At 39.7% G+C, this 17,800-nt stretch overlaps 1 protein-coding gene across 1 annotated transcript in view; it reads left to right on the top strand.

Moving 5' to 3' along the window:
• The first annotated feature begins 254 nt into the window (after positions 1–254).
• Positions 255–17,800, top strand: part of LOC115135080 (receptor-type tyrosine-protein phosphatase epsilon) — a 47,617-nt gene continuing 30,071 nt past the window's right edge. The window contains exon 1 of the mRNA XM_029669340.2: positions 255–499. The gene's annotated coding sequence lies outside the window, so the exon portion shown is untranslated. The remainder of the gene's footprint in view (positions 500–17,800) is intronic.

Genomic DNA, 17,800 nt, shown 5'->3' on the forward strand with positions numbered 1-17,800 from the left:
GCTAACAAAATAATAATCTCATTTAAATTTTCTTCACTTTCGGCTAGTGTGCCTTGTGCCTGCTTATAATATCTTTATAACACTTATGCTGGTACTCGTGCGATATCACTTCAAAGCGTAAGGCAAGGTGGTTACAGCAAAAATACTTAATCATAGAGAAATTATTATCATAGAACGTCCAAGATCCTATCAACATCAGGAATGTGGATGATGCGAATGCTCTGCTGCGGTGCTCACTTACAGATTAATGTATGCACCCCGGGGAGGGACTAGTTCGCTCGTATTTCTAATGTAGGGACTGTCATAAGGCTTCTCTATCCGCCGAATAGCAAGAGAAATCCTCTCCTAAGAGGTTTACGTCATGGAAGATAGGCTACATTTCCATATGCACTTCTCATAAACACCAGTGAATTAAAACATTAACGGAGCTTTTTTTTTCTCAAACACGAAACCATATCATTCCTCAAGACGCCGCGAGATCACATTTCCGACATCTACGGTAAGAATGCCTCTTCTTTGATGATGCCTCTGTTATTCATATGCCAGCCTGAGCCTCGTTAGCATAAAACCAATTGAAATTGTATTATTGAGATATCACTCTAATGTAGGCTAACCATAGCCCACCCAATCATGTTTGACAATTAAATCCGCGTCAACGAGCTCTGTAAATAGACCTACCGCATAAAGGCTAACGTTATATGGCAGATGTCAAAACATTTATTATCAGATTGTCCATGTAGCCTAGGTATATTGTGTGCTGTCTTCGAATGCAACATGAATCAATCGATATTTTGCATACCGCTGTTCCTTACATTGGCATGAGACAGAGGTTACCCCATATAGGCAACGCCTACACACAGCCATACAGTAGCAGCCTACACTACAGTAAATGTGGGTTAGTGGAGCAAGCCGGCGCCTCTTGCTCCCACCAATAATATTCACAAATGCATTCATTGATAACGTTTGATAACTGTGAATCTAAACATTTTTAAATGGCACATTTCTGAGCCTTCAGTAGCTCATATTCACCAGCAGTAGACTTTCACAAACAGGGCCGGCTCCAGGCAGAAGCGGTCTCTTTGGGCCCCCGCAACTCAGTTGGGGTCTCAATTTACAGTTGAGAGTTAGAATGGGAGAGTACACAAAGTTCAAGTTCAGAATTTGGTTGTGCATGAGAAGTTGTACTCTTGTTTTGTCAGCTACTGACAGTCGCTCAATAAGCCATGTCAGCTACTCATTATTAGATTGGTTAGTTAGTCAAGCCAATTATCTACACATCTAGTAAACATGCCCTAATACGGACCGGGCACACAGGGCACATGCCCAGGAGCCCTGACATCCAGGAGGTCCCCATTTTGATTTTGTGAGTTATCTCACTCAGATATCATTAATATGGCATAAGTCATGGCAAAATGTGTAGAATTGCAGGAAATTTGCTTTAAAACTGCAAAAATGTCTCTCCACCCGATGGCAAAATATGTACAATTGCAGGAAATGAACTTTAAAAATGTATATTTTTCTCTCCGCCGTCAAGAGGGGGACCACAAAAATATTTGCCCGCTTGATGGGAGGGCCTCTCAAACAAATATTGCTTAGGGCCCCCAAAAGGCTAGAGCCAGCCCTGCTCACACCTTCAGTGAAGGAGGTTGAGGTTAGTCCACCTGGTCTAGACAGAGTTGTGAAGGGGTGAGGAGCAGAGAACACATTAATGCATACTTATTTGTAGGCTACCCAATACCGCAGGTTGCCTAATGTCTAGCTGTGCGTCTAAAAATGTGCTTGATACTGTAATTGTTAGGGGTGCAGTAGATATGTTATTTGTCAAATAAGTATTATACAAATTATTTCTCTTCACTTTTATTGTCAGTTAAGAACAAATTATTATTTAGAATGACGGCCTACACCGGCCAAACCCGGACAACGCTAGCTGGGACAATTGTTAGCCGCCCTATGGGACTCTCAATCACGGCCGAATGTAATACAGCCAGGATTCGAACCAGGGTGTCTGTAGTGACACCTCAAGCACTGAGATGCAGTGCCTTTGACCACTGCGACACCCGGGAGCCCCAAGTACATAAGGACATGGAATTGTGTAAATACTTCAGCAATAACTTGTGCTCAACTCTGCATATGTTTATGTGCTCATCAGTGAGGTAATGTTGGCTTTTCCATCTTGTGCATAACAGGAGCCTGCATTAAGCCTATCAGACAGCTTCCGGGGGGATTGGTTGATTGAATGAGTGAGTGAGTGGATTTGTTTGCATACCTTTCTAAAAATCCGATCCTCTTAACAAAGGCACATAATTGAAAGGATATACCATATGCAATGAGTAATTGCTCTGTGTAATGTAAGGAAAACTCTATTAGCCTGTATAACAGTAAATAGACTATGCGGCCCCATTTGGCAGTAATTGGTCCATTATTTGACGTAGGCCTAGCATTCAAATTAATCAATGTTCTCATGCATGAATTATAGATGTTGTTCATTCACAATATCAGTGTAATGGCCTTCAGCACTATCCCTGATCAAATGACCCAATAAAGCTAGATAATTTTAGACTGATATACAGGCGCTTTATCCAGAAGTCTATGACTCATTTATTGGCTGTGACATTCTTTTTCAACCTGGAGATATGTGGGATGGAATTAGATACAGTGTGTTGCTCAAATGGAGATTATTTATTTCATGATTACTTTTTTTCCACATGTCAAGAATTCACAGTCCGGGGATTGGTAATCACTTCAATAGCAGTGTCTTGCAGGTTTGTCTTTTGCTCAATTGCAATCCAGTTAGGCTGCGTTTAGACAGGCGGCCCAAATCGGATAGTTTGTTTTTGCTAATTGATCTTTTGACCAATCAGATCAGCTTTGAAAATGTGATTGGAGCCTTAAATACTTTATCTGAGACATTTCAAACAAATGGCATAATACGTGTATTTTGTGGGGAACTTGGACCTTTGCAAATGCGTACTATTCCCATGGAGTAACAACAATACCCTTCATGCTTTTGCTTGGACAAAATAATTTACCAACTGGTTTCTCCTCAGCATTCAATATGCTATGTCTACTCTTACAAGAAAGCAGAAGGAAAGGCTGATTGAAACAGCTTAGCAGACGTGTCTACTGGTTTGAGTTTCCTCAAAATGGTTTAGCATTGAGTAAGCTTACAGTTTCTTCAGAAAGTATTCACACCCTTTGACTTTTTCCATATTTTGTTATGTTACAGCCTGAATTTAAAATGTATTAAATGGAGATTTGGTGTCACTGGCCGACACACAATACCCAATCATGTCAAAGTGCAAATATGTTTTTAGACACTTTTACAAATTAATTTAAAATTAAAAGCTGAAATGTCTTGAGTCAATACGTATTCAACCCCTTTGTCATGGCAAGCCTAAAAATGTGCTTAAGAAGTCACATAATAAGTTGCATGGACTCACTCTGTGTGCAATAATATTGTTTAACATGATTTTTGAATGACTACCTCATCTCTGTACCCCACACAGTGCAGTCGAGCAGTGCATTTCAACCAGTAAGACCAGGGAGGTTTTCCAGTGCCTTGTAAAGAAGGGCACCTATTGGTAGACGTGTAAAAATAAAAAAGCAGACATTGAATATCCCTTTGAGCATTCTGAAGTTATTCATTAAACTTTAGATGGTGTATCAATACACCCAATCACTACAAAGATCCTAACTCAGTTGCCAGAGAGGAAGTAAACTGCTCAGGGATTTCACCATGAGGCCAATGGTGACTTTAAAACTTTAGAGTATAATGGCTGTGATAGGAGAAAACTGAGGATGGATCAACAATATTGTAATTACTCTACAATATTAACCTAAATGACAGAGTGAAAAAAAGGAAAATATCCCAAAACATGCATCCTATTTGCAATAAGGCGCTAAAGTAAAACAAAACAAAAATGGCAAAGAAATTAACTTTATGTCCTGAATACAAAGTGTTATGTTTGGGGCAAATCCAACACAACACATCACTGAGTACTACTTCATATTTTCAAGCATAGTGGTGGCTGCATAATGTTATGTGTATGCTTGTCATCGGCAAGGACTAGGGAGTTTTTTAGGATAAAAAAAATGGAATAGAGCTAAGAACAGGCAAAATCCTGGAGGAAAACTTGGTTCAGTCTGCTTTCCAACAGCCACTGGGAGACAAATTCATCTTTCAGCAGGACAATAACCTAAAACACAAGGCCAAAAATATCCTGGGATTGCTTACCAAGACAACATTAAATGTTCCTGAGTGGCCGAGTTACAGTTTAGTCTTAAATCGTCTTGAAAATCCATGGCAAGACTTGAAAATGTCTGCCTAGTAAAGATCAACAACAAACGTGACAGAGTTTGAAGAATAAAACAAATAATAATGTGAAAATACTGTACAATCCAGGTGTGCAAATTTCTTAGACTTACCCCGAAACACTAACAGCTGTAATAGCTGCCAAAGGTGATTCTAACATGTATTTACTCACGGCTGTGAATACTTACAGTTGAAGTCGGGAAGTTTACATACACTCAGGTTGGAAGCATTAAGCATTATTTTTCAACAACTCCACAAATTCCTTGTTAGCAAACTATAGTTTTGGCAAGTCTGTTAGGACATCTACTTTGTGCATGACACAAATTGTTTACAGACAGATTATTTCACTTATAATTCACTGTATCACAATTCCAGTGGGTCTGAAGTTTACATACACTAAGTCCAGAAAATTATGTCATGGTTTTAGAAGCTTCTGATAGGCTAATTTGACATCATTTGAGTCAATTGGAGGTGTACCTGTGGATGTATTTCAAGGCCTACCTTCAAACTCGGTGCCTCTTTGCTTGACATCATGGTAAAATCCAAAGAAATCAGCCAAGACCTCAGAAAAAACATTGTAGACCTCCACAAGTCTGGTTCATCCTTGGGCGCAATTTCCAAATGCCTGAAGGTACCACATTCATCATACAAACAATAGTACGCAAGTATAAACACCATGGGACCACGCAGCCATCATACCGCTCAGGAAGGAGGCACATTCTGTTTCCTGGAGATTAACGTACGTTGGGGTGAAAAGTGCAAATTAATCCCAGATCAACAGCAAAGGACCTTGTGAAGATGCTGGAGGAAATAGGTACAAAAGTATCTATATTCACAGTAAAACGAGTCCTATATCGACATAACCTGAAAGGCCGCTCAGCAAGGAAGAAGCCACTGCTCCAAAACTGTCATAAAAAAGCCAGCCTACGGTTTGTAACTGCACATGGGGACAAAAGATCATACTTTTTGGAGAAATGTCTTCTGGTCTGATGAAACAAAAATAGAATTGTTTGGCCATAATGACGATCGTTATGTTTGGAGGAAAAAGGGGGAGGCTTGCAAGCCGAAGAACACCATCCCAACAGTGAAGCACGGGGATGGCAGCATCATATTGTGGGGTTTTGTTTTGCTGTAGGAGGGACTGGTGCACTTCACAATATAGATGGCGTCATGAGGACGGAAAATTATGTGGATATATTGAAGCAACATCTCAAGACATCAGTCAGGAAGTGAAAGCTTGGTTGCAAATGGGTCTTCCAAATGGACAATGACACCAAGCATACTTCCAAAGTTGTGGCAAAATGGCTTAAGGACAACAAAGTCAAGGTATTGGAGTGGCCATCACAAAGCCCTGACCTCAATCCTATAGAAAATGTGTGGGCAGAACTGATAAAGTGTGTGGGAACAAGGAGGCCTACAAACCTGACTCAGTTACACCAGCTCTGTCAGGAGGAATGGGCCAAAATTCACCCAACTTATTGTGGGAAGCTTGTGGAAGGCTACCCAAAACATTTGACCCAAGTTAAACAATTTAAAGGCAATGCTACCAAATAGTAATTGAATGTATGAAAACGTCTGACCCACTGGAAATGTGATGAAAGAAATAAAAGCTGAAATAAATCACTCTGCTATTATTCTGTCATTTCACATTCTTAAAATAAAGTGATGATCCTAACTGACCTAAGACAGGGAATTTTTACTAGGATTAAATGTCAGGAATTGTGAAAAACTGAGTTTAAATGTATTTGGCTAAGGTGTATATAAACTTCCGACTTCAACTGTATGTAAATTGTATATTTCTGGGGGTGGGGTGCTTTGGATAACTACTGGCTGTATGCGAACGAGTGATGCGCGTTTGGACCAATACTGGCTGTATCCGAGGCTCAGCCAATCATTCACATATAAATAGAATGCAGCATGCGACTGAAGAGAGAACAAACAATCAATTTGCTAGTTACAGCATCAGCGCCCGTTCTGGAAAGTGGAGAGTGGAAAGGCAGTTTGCCAGTATAAACCTGTTTGGGTGCATTGAACCGCTATAGCGGGACACCTACGACAACATCCGGTGAAATTGCAGAGCGTGAAATTCAAAATACAAAAATCGTAATATTAACAACACTATCATCTCAGATTTTCAAAAAATGCTTTTCAACCATAGCTACACAAGCATTTGTGTAAGAGTATTGATAGCTAGCATAGCATTAAGCCTAGCATTCAGCAGGCAACATTTTCACAAAAACAAGAAAAGCATTCAAATAAAATCATTTACCTTTGAAGAACTTCGGATGTTTTCAATGAGGAGACTCTCAATTAGATAGCAAATGTTCAGTTTTTCCAAAAAGATTATTTGTGTAGGAGAAATCGCTCCATTTTGTTCATCACGTTTGGCTAAGAAAAAAACCTGAAAATTCAGTCATTACAACGGCGAACTTTTTTCCAAATTAACTCCATAATATCGACAGAAACATGGCAAACGTTGTTTAGAATCAATCCTCAAGGTGTTTTTCACATATCTATTCGATGATAAATCACTCGTGGCAGTTTGGTTTCTCCTCTGAACAAAATGGAAAAATGCACGCACCTGGAGATTACGCAATAGTTTCGACGGAGGACACCGAGCGGACACCTGGTAAATGTAGTCTCTTATGGTCAATTTTCCAATGATATGCCCACAAATACGTCACAATGCTGCAGACACCTTGGGGAAACGACAGAAAGTGTAGGCTCATTCCTTGCGCATTCACAGCCATATAAGGAGATATTGGAACACAGCGCATTCAAAATCTGGCTCACTTCCTGTATGAAATTTCTTCTTGGTTTCGCCTGTAGCATTAGTTCTGTGGCACTCACAGACAATATCTTTGCAGTTTTGGAAACGTCAGAGTTTTTTCTTTCCAAAGCTGTCAATTATATGCATAGTCAAGCATCTTTTCGTGACAAAATATCTTGTTTAAAACGGGAACGTTTTTCATCCAAAAATGAAATACTGCCCCCAGAGGTTCAAGAGGATAAACATTCATGAAAATACAAGTGTCATAAATAATTTCAAAGCTTAACTTCTTGTTAATCCAACCACGTTGTCAGATTTACAGCGAAAGCATTCCATACGATTATCTGAGGACAGGGCCCCACATCAAAATACTTTTTCAACCAGCACAGGAGTCACAAAATCACGAATAGCGATTAAATAAATCACTTACCTTTGAAGATCTTCCTCTGTTTGCAATCCCAAGGGTCCCAGCTACACAATGAATGGTTGTTTTGTTCGATAAAGTCCTTCATATCCAAAAAGGTCTGTTTAGTTGACGCCAAAGAATATCAGTAATCCAGTTATTCAACATGCATACAAACGAATCCAACAAGTTACCGGTAAAGTTTGTCCAAACAAGTCAAACGATGTTTCTAATTAATCCCCAGGTACTCTAATATCTAAATAAACGATAATATTTAAAACGGAGAATAGTATGTTCAATAGGGAAGATAAATAAAGGGAACGCAACTCAAGACTACTTTTCTAATGAGAGACACCTTGTAGTTTTTCCAACTACATGCTCATTTTTCAAAAAACAAGCCTGAAACCCTTTCTAAAGACTGTTGACGTCTAGTGGAAGCCATAGGAACTGCACTCTGGGTCCTATCTATTTGTATTTCCCATAGGCTAGCACTGAAATGGCCTGTGACCTCAAAAATATATATATTCCACATGGATTTCGCCTGCCATATCAGTTCTGTTATACTCACAGACATTGTTTTCTGTCCAATGCTACCAAATATATGCATATTCTAGCTTCTGGGCCTGAGTAACAGGCAGTTTACTCTAATCAAATTCTCTGTTAGCTAGCCAGAGAAATGTTGAGCAACATTAACCAACGTTACAACATCAGATGAGCTAATGCTAGTAACCTAATACTTTAATTCGCTATAGTTTTAACTGGAATAGGACTGCTTGCTGTTCCTCAAGCTATAACGCGTTAGTTGCTTACTGGACCCTGGCAATCTGTGTGAAAATGTCACTAGCCAATGAACTATCTGTGAACTAATGTTTTCCCTCTACAGTATGTGATTCATTTTCAGAATGAGAGAATTATGTGAAAATGGGGCGTTGCTTGTTAAACAAGTAGATTCAGAGATCAAGCGGAGCTGGAGCTGTTTACTTTGGGCTTTGGCTTAAGCTGGATGTCACTATAGAGTTGAAACACCACACACTTTCCCTCTTTCTCACCTTTTCAATACAGTGGATGAAAAGGTGTATACTCTCTGCCTGAAAGAGATCAATTATGTCCACGAAGGGTATCATGCTCTGCTGGCATATTGTAGAACAGATGTCCACAGGCAGAAATTGTAGAATGTAATAATGTGCAGTGTATCCCAAATATATATATATATTTGTGTTTAACTTGACAGTAACGTGTGTGTGATTGAGGGGGATTATTCAATTTTTTACCCAGTGAACGTTATTTTTTTTTTTGTAACACAACAAGATGTGGCGTAAATCAATATTAATACTTTCTGAAGGCACTGTATACACTTCCTCTTTTTGACTTAACTAACCAGTGACCACATTCAGGCTGAACCATCAGCTAGACCCATGCATGAGTATGTCAAATGTTTTAAAAAGGGGCTTCCTGTCTTCATCTCCTTTTCTTTATCGGCACCAATTTGACAACACAGAATATGTTAAATACATGTGTAGTTGAATGAATCCCTTGTTGCTCTTATCTTGAGATACTCGTTGTTTACTACAGTTTGTTCATACACCGAAACACATACAGAACACGCCCATGGTTGCACAGAGTTGTTATATGAATTTCAAGATCCACTTCCATGCTCTGACATTGTTTGCTGAAAAAAATCAGATTGCAGTCTGTCTGAGATATAATTCAATGGTTGCCATAGATGTGCAATTATATTACAGCTAAAAAATATCTTCCTGCTACCTTTACAGTCCCATCAGGCATGAGGCTGGACAATAGAGCATTAGGGTTGGATGGATGAAAAAGGTATGGTAGGGGAGGATGACAGGGAGAGATTAGATGAGAGGAAGTGGATATCGATAAATTGGCCATCTCTAAGTAGAATGAGTCCAGAGAGAGGTCAAACAAGCCATTTTCCATGCTAATCTGAAATGTGAATTGGCTGTAAACTCAATCAATCAATCTAATGTATTTATAAAGCCCTTTTTACATTAGCCGATGTCACAAAGTGGTATACTGTTTAACATTCCATGATATGTTGTCAGTGTTATCAGATTTACAGACAATAACACTAGGGAGGACACTGAGAACCATGTTGACATCACTGTGTTTGCAAATGGCAGAAAATAAACAGAGGCTACCTCATCCATCTGTCATTATTCATATTTTAGAGTATGCAGAAGGGTTTTGTGTTTCAGTCATTCAAATCTTTGCCAAGATTGAGTTGCATAGTATTGGCAGGAAGTGTTAAGATGGCTCGTGTCATGTCTTTGGCTATGCTATAAAATCCTTTCTCTGTAATTAATATTACCTGATTGAGCTAATCATGTCAAATGTAATTAACTAGAGAGTCGGGGCACCACAAAATAATATTTATAGAGCTGTTATCTTCCGAATACACTCTTAAAGACCTAGTAATATATAGCAGTCAATATTAATCGTCACCTTAATTCAGTCACATCTGAAAGTTGTAAATTCTTGGTTATCTCCACGAACCCTGGCTAACAGGATGAATCAGCAATACAAAATTGGGTTTAATTATTTATTTACTAAATAGCTAACTAATCACACAGAATTACATATACAAAGAATTAATCATATCTTGATTACAAATTACGTCATAAAGGAAAACGTCCCTAGCGGACAGAACAGATATGACAGCTGGTTACACAAAAGAAAAGGGGCTGGGTTTGAGTGAAAGAGCGGAAAGACTGAGGGACAAAGGGAGAAGCTGTGCTATTGTAAATACAGTATCTTATGCATTCTAAATTATCGCCCATTTGGAAAAGGAAAATGCAATATATATTTACTCTGAGCTGCGCCTCGATAGGTTGGTGGTAGATGGAAGGCCGTGTTGCCAAACCTTTGACCTTTGAAGAATGTCTCTGGTAGTCAATTGGATACGTTGTAGTAACATCATTGTGTGGTAGACAGAATACTCTGTCTGTTCTTTCCTAGCCCGCGTTTGCAGCTGCTGTGGCTAACTCAACGGCTAGGAGGAATCACTTCTGTAGTGAATAAGAGTTCAAAGTTCATACCATTCACAACCAAAGCTCACACTGAGGTTGGCTTAGTTCTGTAGTTGACATGTTAGTCCTTTTAACGCAGAGGCTGCAGACCTCACGTACTTGGAACAGGAGGTTACATTTTCGTCAAAAATGAAGGGCGTGTCTGAAAAGTTTTATAACCCATGTCTCTTCACTGATTGAGCAGAGCCCTAACCTTATGAAAACCCAAATCTCTAATTTGGAAGCTAAAATTACATTTCATATCCTCCCCAATAATTTTATATTCGAACATTTAAATTGAACAGCAATTCCATGTGACTCCAATAACTACAATGTGCAAACATTCCACTGTAGAGTTTATGTCATACTGTCATTGATGAGAATGTCTCAGAGAACAACCGAACTGACATCATATTCATTAAGTTCCACCGCATATGTTCAATTGGTCTGATTACCAGAATATAGTTCATTTCCCCCACCTTCTGATGTTCCCAGAATCTCTATGTTAACCAAGGGGTTTTCAAATGTCACATCAGTAGGGTAGAGAGAGGAAAAAGGGGGGAAGAGGTATTTATGACTGTCATAAACCTACCCCCAGGCCAACGTCATGGCCCTCGCTTATATCAAAATTGATTAATTCTCAAAGAAAATTGACCTTTTTTATTTTTAACTGCCCTGTATACCCAAAGGTGCTGATACAATCCATACTGTTTATTTTTCAACCCCTGGTAGTAAGCGATTTGGCAAATATTGCAGACCATACATATTGAGTGATGCTTGCAAACCACCCTGGTATGTGTTCTACTAAAGCTGACATAGGGGGTGCATCTGAGCTTATTGCTACTTTAAATCTGTCTTTGAGCGGCTGGTAATTACAATTGGGAGGATAAAGTTAAGAGGCTCTAGAATGTTATGCATTTGATTTAGTCTGCCTTGCGTCATTGAAATAAGATGCTCCTGTCAATAGGAGGCCTGTTGGCGTGAGAGAAAAGAAGAGGGAGAGAAACCTTGTATGCACTTGTATGCATGTGCATAGGCTACATCTGTTTATGGGGGAGTGAAAACATGACACGTTGAAGTATCAACCTCAATGTGCATTTTACAATGCATTAGTCACCCTGGAGCAAACCAAGATAATGAGGTACGCCCTGGCCTTGCACTGTCCCTGTAGTATAAGCCGTGGGAGGAGGTTGGCTTGCCAAAGGATCACACAACAAAGTTTCCTTGTTGTCATAATGATAATTGTTGTGTGGGAATGGATTTGCCTATGTTCCTTATATGGCTTGTGGGACTGGGATGTGTTGGTGATACCAACCCTATATCCTCTGGTATAATAAATGGACCTTGCCATAGCATTACTGTTATAAACAGTTAGTAGCAGCATCACAGTGAGGGGCAAGGTCATCAACAGGATGACCACCATCAAGTCGTGATTTCATGTGTGTTTTACATCAGATATGTGCTGATCTGACTCAGTGGAGAGGATGTTCATTAATAGGGGATGCCAGTGGTTTCAGTGAGTAAATGACGGGGGAGAGAAGGAAATGTCTATTCACTTTAATGAGCCCGTCTGCATCATAACACGAAGAGCTGTTTAGCAGTCATGAAACCCAACTGTGAGAAGCTAACTTGGAACATTAGAGACTGAAACTGTAAAGTGTCTTTCATGATTATGACACTAGTTACCATGCATTTCTGTTAAAGTTGGAACCCACATTGTAGGATGATTTGTTCAGTTGTTATGCTAATGATCATGTTTTCCAGTTCCTGGTCCCGCCTTGGCTGTGGCCTAGAAGTGTCATTTTTGGTCCCCTGAAACTCGAGGGTGGGATCTCTGGAGTCAGTGGTTGAGGTTTGCTCTTCCATCCACACTCTAACTCAATCACAGTCATTCATGACATGATATGCAATATCTGTGATGATAAATATGTATCCCGTTAACATTTCAAATGCACACATCCACTTTGCAAAAACTCCACAAACTTCTCCACACATCCGTGTTCAGTATCTTTCTGGAAACGGCAGACCACAACTACAGATGTTAGTAGCTTATGTTATGACAAGGAATGTTAGACACCAGTCATTTACTGTAAAATACAGGTTCAGATCCTCCTCATGCATGTACTGGGATGAGGAGAATCTGAACCTGTATTTTATAGTAAATTACTGTGTAACTTGTTTATTTGCATGTCACAAATTCTGCTTGGTAACTGCTATGCCATTTTTGCTGTCAATCTTCACTATCATTTAACAGGATGCAATTATATACAAGCATTAATCAATATCGCAGTTCTTATCTTGTCATTGAGGTTTGGACCATGAGTAAAAAATCTAATCAAATCAAATTGTATTTGTCACATGCGCCGAATACAACAGGTGTAGTAGACCTTACAGTGAAATGCTTACTTACAAGCCCTTAACCAACATTGCAGTTTTAAGAAAAATGGCTACAGAAAAATTGAAATAAAAGTTACAACTAATTAAAGAGCAGCAGTAAAATAACAATGGCGAGGAAATATACAGGGTAGAGATCGACCGATTATGATTTTTCAACACCGATACTGATATTGATTATTGGACGGCCAATAAAAGCCGATACCGATTAATTGGACAATTTTTTGAATATATATTTGTAATAATGACAATTACAACAATACTGAATGAACACTTTTATTTAATATATACTTAATATAATACATATATAATACATAAATAAAATAAATGTAGTCTCAACTAAATAATGAAACATGTTCAATTTGGTTTAAATAATGCAAAAACACAGTGTTGGAGAAGAAAGTAAAAGTTCAATATGTGCCAAGGAAAAAAGCTCACTTTTAAGTTCCTTGCTCAGAACATGAGAACATATGAAAGCTGGTGGTTTCTTTTAACATGAGTCTTCAATATTCCCAGTTTTAGGTTGTCATTATTATAGGAATATATATAGGAATTATGACGCATCGACTATTTCTCTCTATACCATTTGTATTTCATAAACCTTTGACTATTGGATGTTCTTATAGGCACTTTAGTATTGCCAGCCTAATCTCGGGAGTTGAGAGGCTTGAAGTCATAAACAGAGCTGTGCTTCAAGCATTGCTAAGAGCTGCTGGCAAACACAGTAAAGTGCTGTTTCAATTCATGCTTACGAGCCTGCTGCTGCCTACCACCGCTCAGTCAGTCTGCTCTATCAAATATCAAATCATAGACTTAATTATAATATAATAAACACACAGAAATACGAGCCTTTGGTTATTAATATGGTCAAATCCGGAAACTATAATTTCTAATATTGCTGTTACATTGCACAACATTGTAATTATAATATACACTACTCAAAAAAATAAAGGGAACACTTAAACAACACAATGTAACTCCAAGTCAAAAACACTTCTGTGAAATCAAACTGTCCACTAAGGAAGCAACACTGATTGACAATACATTTCACATGCTGTTGTGCAAATGGAATAGACAACAGGTGGAAATTATAGGCAATTAGCAAGACACCCCCAATAAAGGAGTGGTTCTGCAGGTGGTGACCACACACTTCTCAGTTCCTATGCTTCCTGGCTGATGTTTTGGTCACTTTTGAATGCTGGCGGTGCTTTCACTCTAGTGGTAGCATGAGACGGAGTCTACAACCCACACAAGTGGCTCAGGTAGTGCAGCTCATCCAGGATGGCACATCAATGCGAGCTGTGGCAAGAAGGTTTGCTGTGTCTGTCAGCGTAGTGTCCAGAGCATGGATGCGCTACCAGGAGACAGGCCAGTACACCAGGAGATGTGGAGGAGGCCGTAGGAGGGCAACAACCCAGTAGCAGGACCGCTACCTCCACCTTTGTGCAAGGAGGAGCAGGAGGAGCACTGCCAGAGCCCTGCAAAATGACCTCCAGCAGGCCACAAATGTGCATGTGTCTGCTCAAACGGTCAGAAACGGACTCCATGAGGGTGGTATGAGGGCCCGACGTCCACAGGTGGGGGTTGTGCTTACAGCCCAACACCGTGCAGGACGTTTGGCATTTTCCAGAGAACACCAAGATTGGCAAATTCGCCACTGGCGCCCTGTGCTCTTCACTGGTGAAAGCAGGTTCACACTGAGCACATGTGACAGACGTGACAGAGTCTGGAGATGCCGTGGAGAACGTTCTGCTGCCTGCAACATCTTCCAGCATGACCGGTTCGGCGGTGGGTCAGTCATGGTGTGGGGTGGCATTTCTTTGGGGTCCACACAGCACTCCATGTGCTCGCCAGAGGTAGCCTGACTGCCATTAGGTACCGAGATGAGATCCTCAGACCCCTTGTGAGACCATATGCTGGTGTGGTTGGCCCTGGGTTCCTCCTAATGCAAGACAATGCTAGACCTCATGTGGCTGGAGTGTGTCAGCAGTTCCTGCAAGAGGAAGGCATTGATGCTATGGACTGGCCCGCCCGTTCCCCAGACCTGAATCCAATTGAGCACATCTGGGACATCATGTCTCGCTCCATCCACCAACGCCACATTGCACCACAGACTGTCCAGGAGTTGGCGGATGCTTTAGTCCAGGTCTGGGAGGAGATCCCTCAGGAGACCATCCGCCACCTCATCAGGAGCATGCCCAGGCATTGTAGGGAGGTCAAACAGGCACGTGGAGGCCACACACACTACTGAGCCTAATTTTTACTTGTTTTAAGGACATTACATCAAAGTTGGATCAGCCTGTAGTGTGGTTTTCCACTTTCATTTTGAGTGTGACTCCAAATCCAGACCTCCATGGGTTGACAAATTTGATTTCCATTGATAATTTTTGTGTGATTTTGTTGTCAGCACATTCAACTAGGTATTTAAAGTATTTAATAAGAATATTTCATTCATTCAGATCTAGGATGTGTTATTTTAGTGTTCCCTTTATTTTTTTGAGCAGTGTAATATTAACCTAATTGACAGAGTGAGAAGAAGGAAGCCTGTACAGTATACAAATATTGCAAAACATGCATCCTGTTAGAAGCAAGGCCCTAAAGTAATACTGCAAATAATGTGGCAAAGCAATTCACTTTTTGTCCTATATGCTAAGTGTCCAATACAACACATTACTGAGTACCACTCTCCATATCAAGCATAGTGGTGGCTACATCATGGTATGCATATGCTTGTAAACGTTAAGGACATGGGGAGTTTTTCAGGATAAAAAAAAACAAACCGAATGGAGCTAAGGACAGGCACAATCCTAGAGGAAGACCTGGTTCAGTCTGCTTCCCACCAGACACTTGGGAGATGAATTCACCTTTCAGCAGGACAATACTGCACTATCAAGCAAAACTGCAGTAACTGTTCATTTGGTCAAAAACTAATAACAAAGGAGTTGAAAACTCATTGACTCAAGACATTTCAGCTTTTCATTTTTAATCCATTTGTAAACATTTCGAAGAACAGAATTCCACTTTGACATTATGTGTTATTGTGTGTAGGCCAGTGACAAAAAAAATCTAAATGTAATCTATTTTAAATTCAGGCTGTAACAACAAAATGTTGAAAAAGTCTAGGGGTGTGAATACTTTCTGAAGGCACTGTGTATACACATGAATATTTGGTCTTTAATATCACTTGCACTTGTAGAGGCCTTAACAAACGCTTCCAAAGTTGCCGTGACTACAGGGCAAAACAGACCAAGGACATGGCAAAACGATGTGCACGCTTCAATGGGGCAGAAGGCCGTGTGTTGTGATTTTTGAATGGCAAGATCGGGCCAGATGGCTAGCAACAATGACAAGAAGCTGCCATGTGAGGAATCGTAGGTGGTTTGTTTCGGCTAGTTGTATCTTGTTCATGATAACATGTCTTGTTTTCAGGTGTTTTGACTGATGTCATGTCTATGCTAATATAGCTCAAATTCGCTATCTCAGGGGTCTTCAACCTTTTCCTGCCCAGGGACTCCCTCCCTTGCAAACCGGCGACCTAGGGACCCCCATCATACCTTAGCAAAACATTTTTTCACATGTCTTGTCATCAGGTGATTGATAATTTCAAGGAGTAATGAACATTTTAAAATGAATTGATTTGGTAGATAGTTTTTCATTATTTTGAACTCACCACATTATAATTGGAAGAGGAAGTGTAACTCTAACATAGCCTATTAGCTAGACTGTTAACCCCAAACACATTTTCACTTATAGCAGCTGTTTAATCATAATCAGCCATGTGTTGGCAAAAATGTATGTTCAAGTCAAGAAAGCTTACCAGCAGCTAGCCTCTTAGCTACGGGAGACATGTATAACGTTACACATATATCTGTAGAGATCTCTCGGAGCAGAGAGGCTAACCAACAATCAGCGGCACTTGCCGCACTCAGGGGCGTCAAGCACCAATTATTTTAGAGGTGGCACGAAGTACGTGAGGATGGAGGGAGGGTGTTTTGGAGATTTATTTATTTTTAAACACCTGAAACAGCATTTTCCTGCAATCTAGAGCCACAATCATTATGCCTAATTCTATGTAAAAAAATATATATTTATATTATTCTGCAGAGGTTATCTAAGCATACCTCTTTTCCTGTTCAATTGTGATTTTAATGAGGGTGTCATTCGGGTTGTTATAAATCACACAGTATTAATCTGCAGGTAAAGTTAACCAACCAGCTAGCTAACAGTAGGCTTTAAATAGCAATGCAAATGAATTTCTGACTAAATGAGATACGATTTATAACATTAGCTGGCGTTAGACACCAAGCAACTAACATTAGCTAGCTTGCTAACAGTAGGCTTTAACTAGCAATGCAAATAACATTGTAACAAAATTAGATACAAATAATATCTGTACACGAAGCTAATGTTAGCTGTATACTTGGATTAATTCTTCCGCAGCAGACTGGAACTCCTTTGATTAAGTAAAATGACCTCTGTCTGTTCAGCTTTTATCGTGTTTTTCCTTGCTTGTTATTGTTCATCTACAATTTAGTTTTTCACAGTCTTGTATGGAGTGTGTCAGTAATTCCTATATTTGTGACTTTCAGTGCTGTTGTACTTGTTTGGAAAACTCACTTATTTGTCATGGGGCAATCCTTTTTATGTAATTATGTTGCCATTACAAAACCTCAACTCACAGAAAGTAAAATCACACCCATCTTTTTCTGTGGGGGGTCCAGGGAGATTATGTATGCTTTGGCCATCCAGAGTATTTCATTAATTGTTGGAAACATCCTTTGTCATGGTATAGAAACAGACATGCACAATGTTGTAATGTGTATATTTAAATCCTTAGGACATATACTAGGACCTCATTGTGATTTTTAGTAATGTTGCTTGCTTTCAGACAT

The sequence above is a fragment of the Oncorhynchus nerka genome, linkage group LG10 (assembly GCF_034236695.1).
Source record: "Oncorhynchus nerka isolate Pitt River linkage group LG10, Oner_Uvic_2.0, whole genome shotgun sequence".
Taxonomy (NCBI): domain Eukaryota; kingdom Metazoa; phylum Chordata; class Actinopteri; order Salmoniformes; family Salmonidae; genus Oncorhynchus; species Oncorhynchus nerka.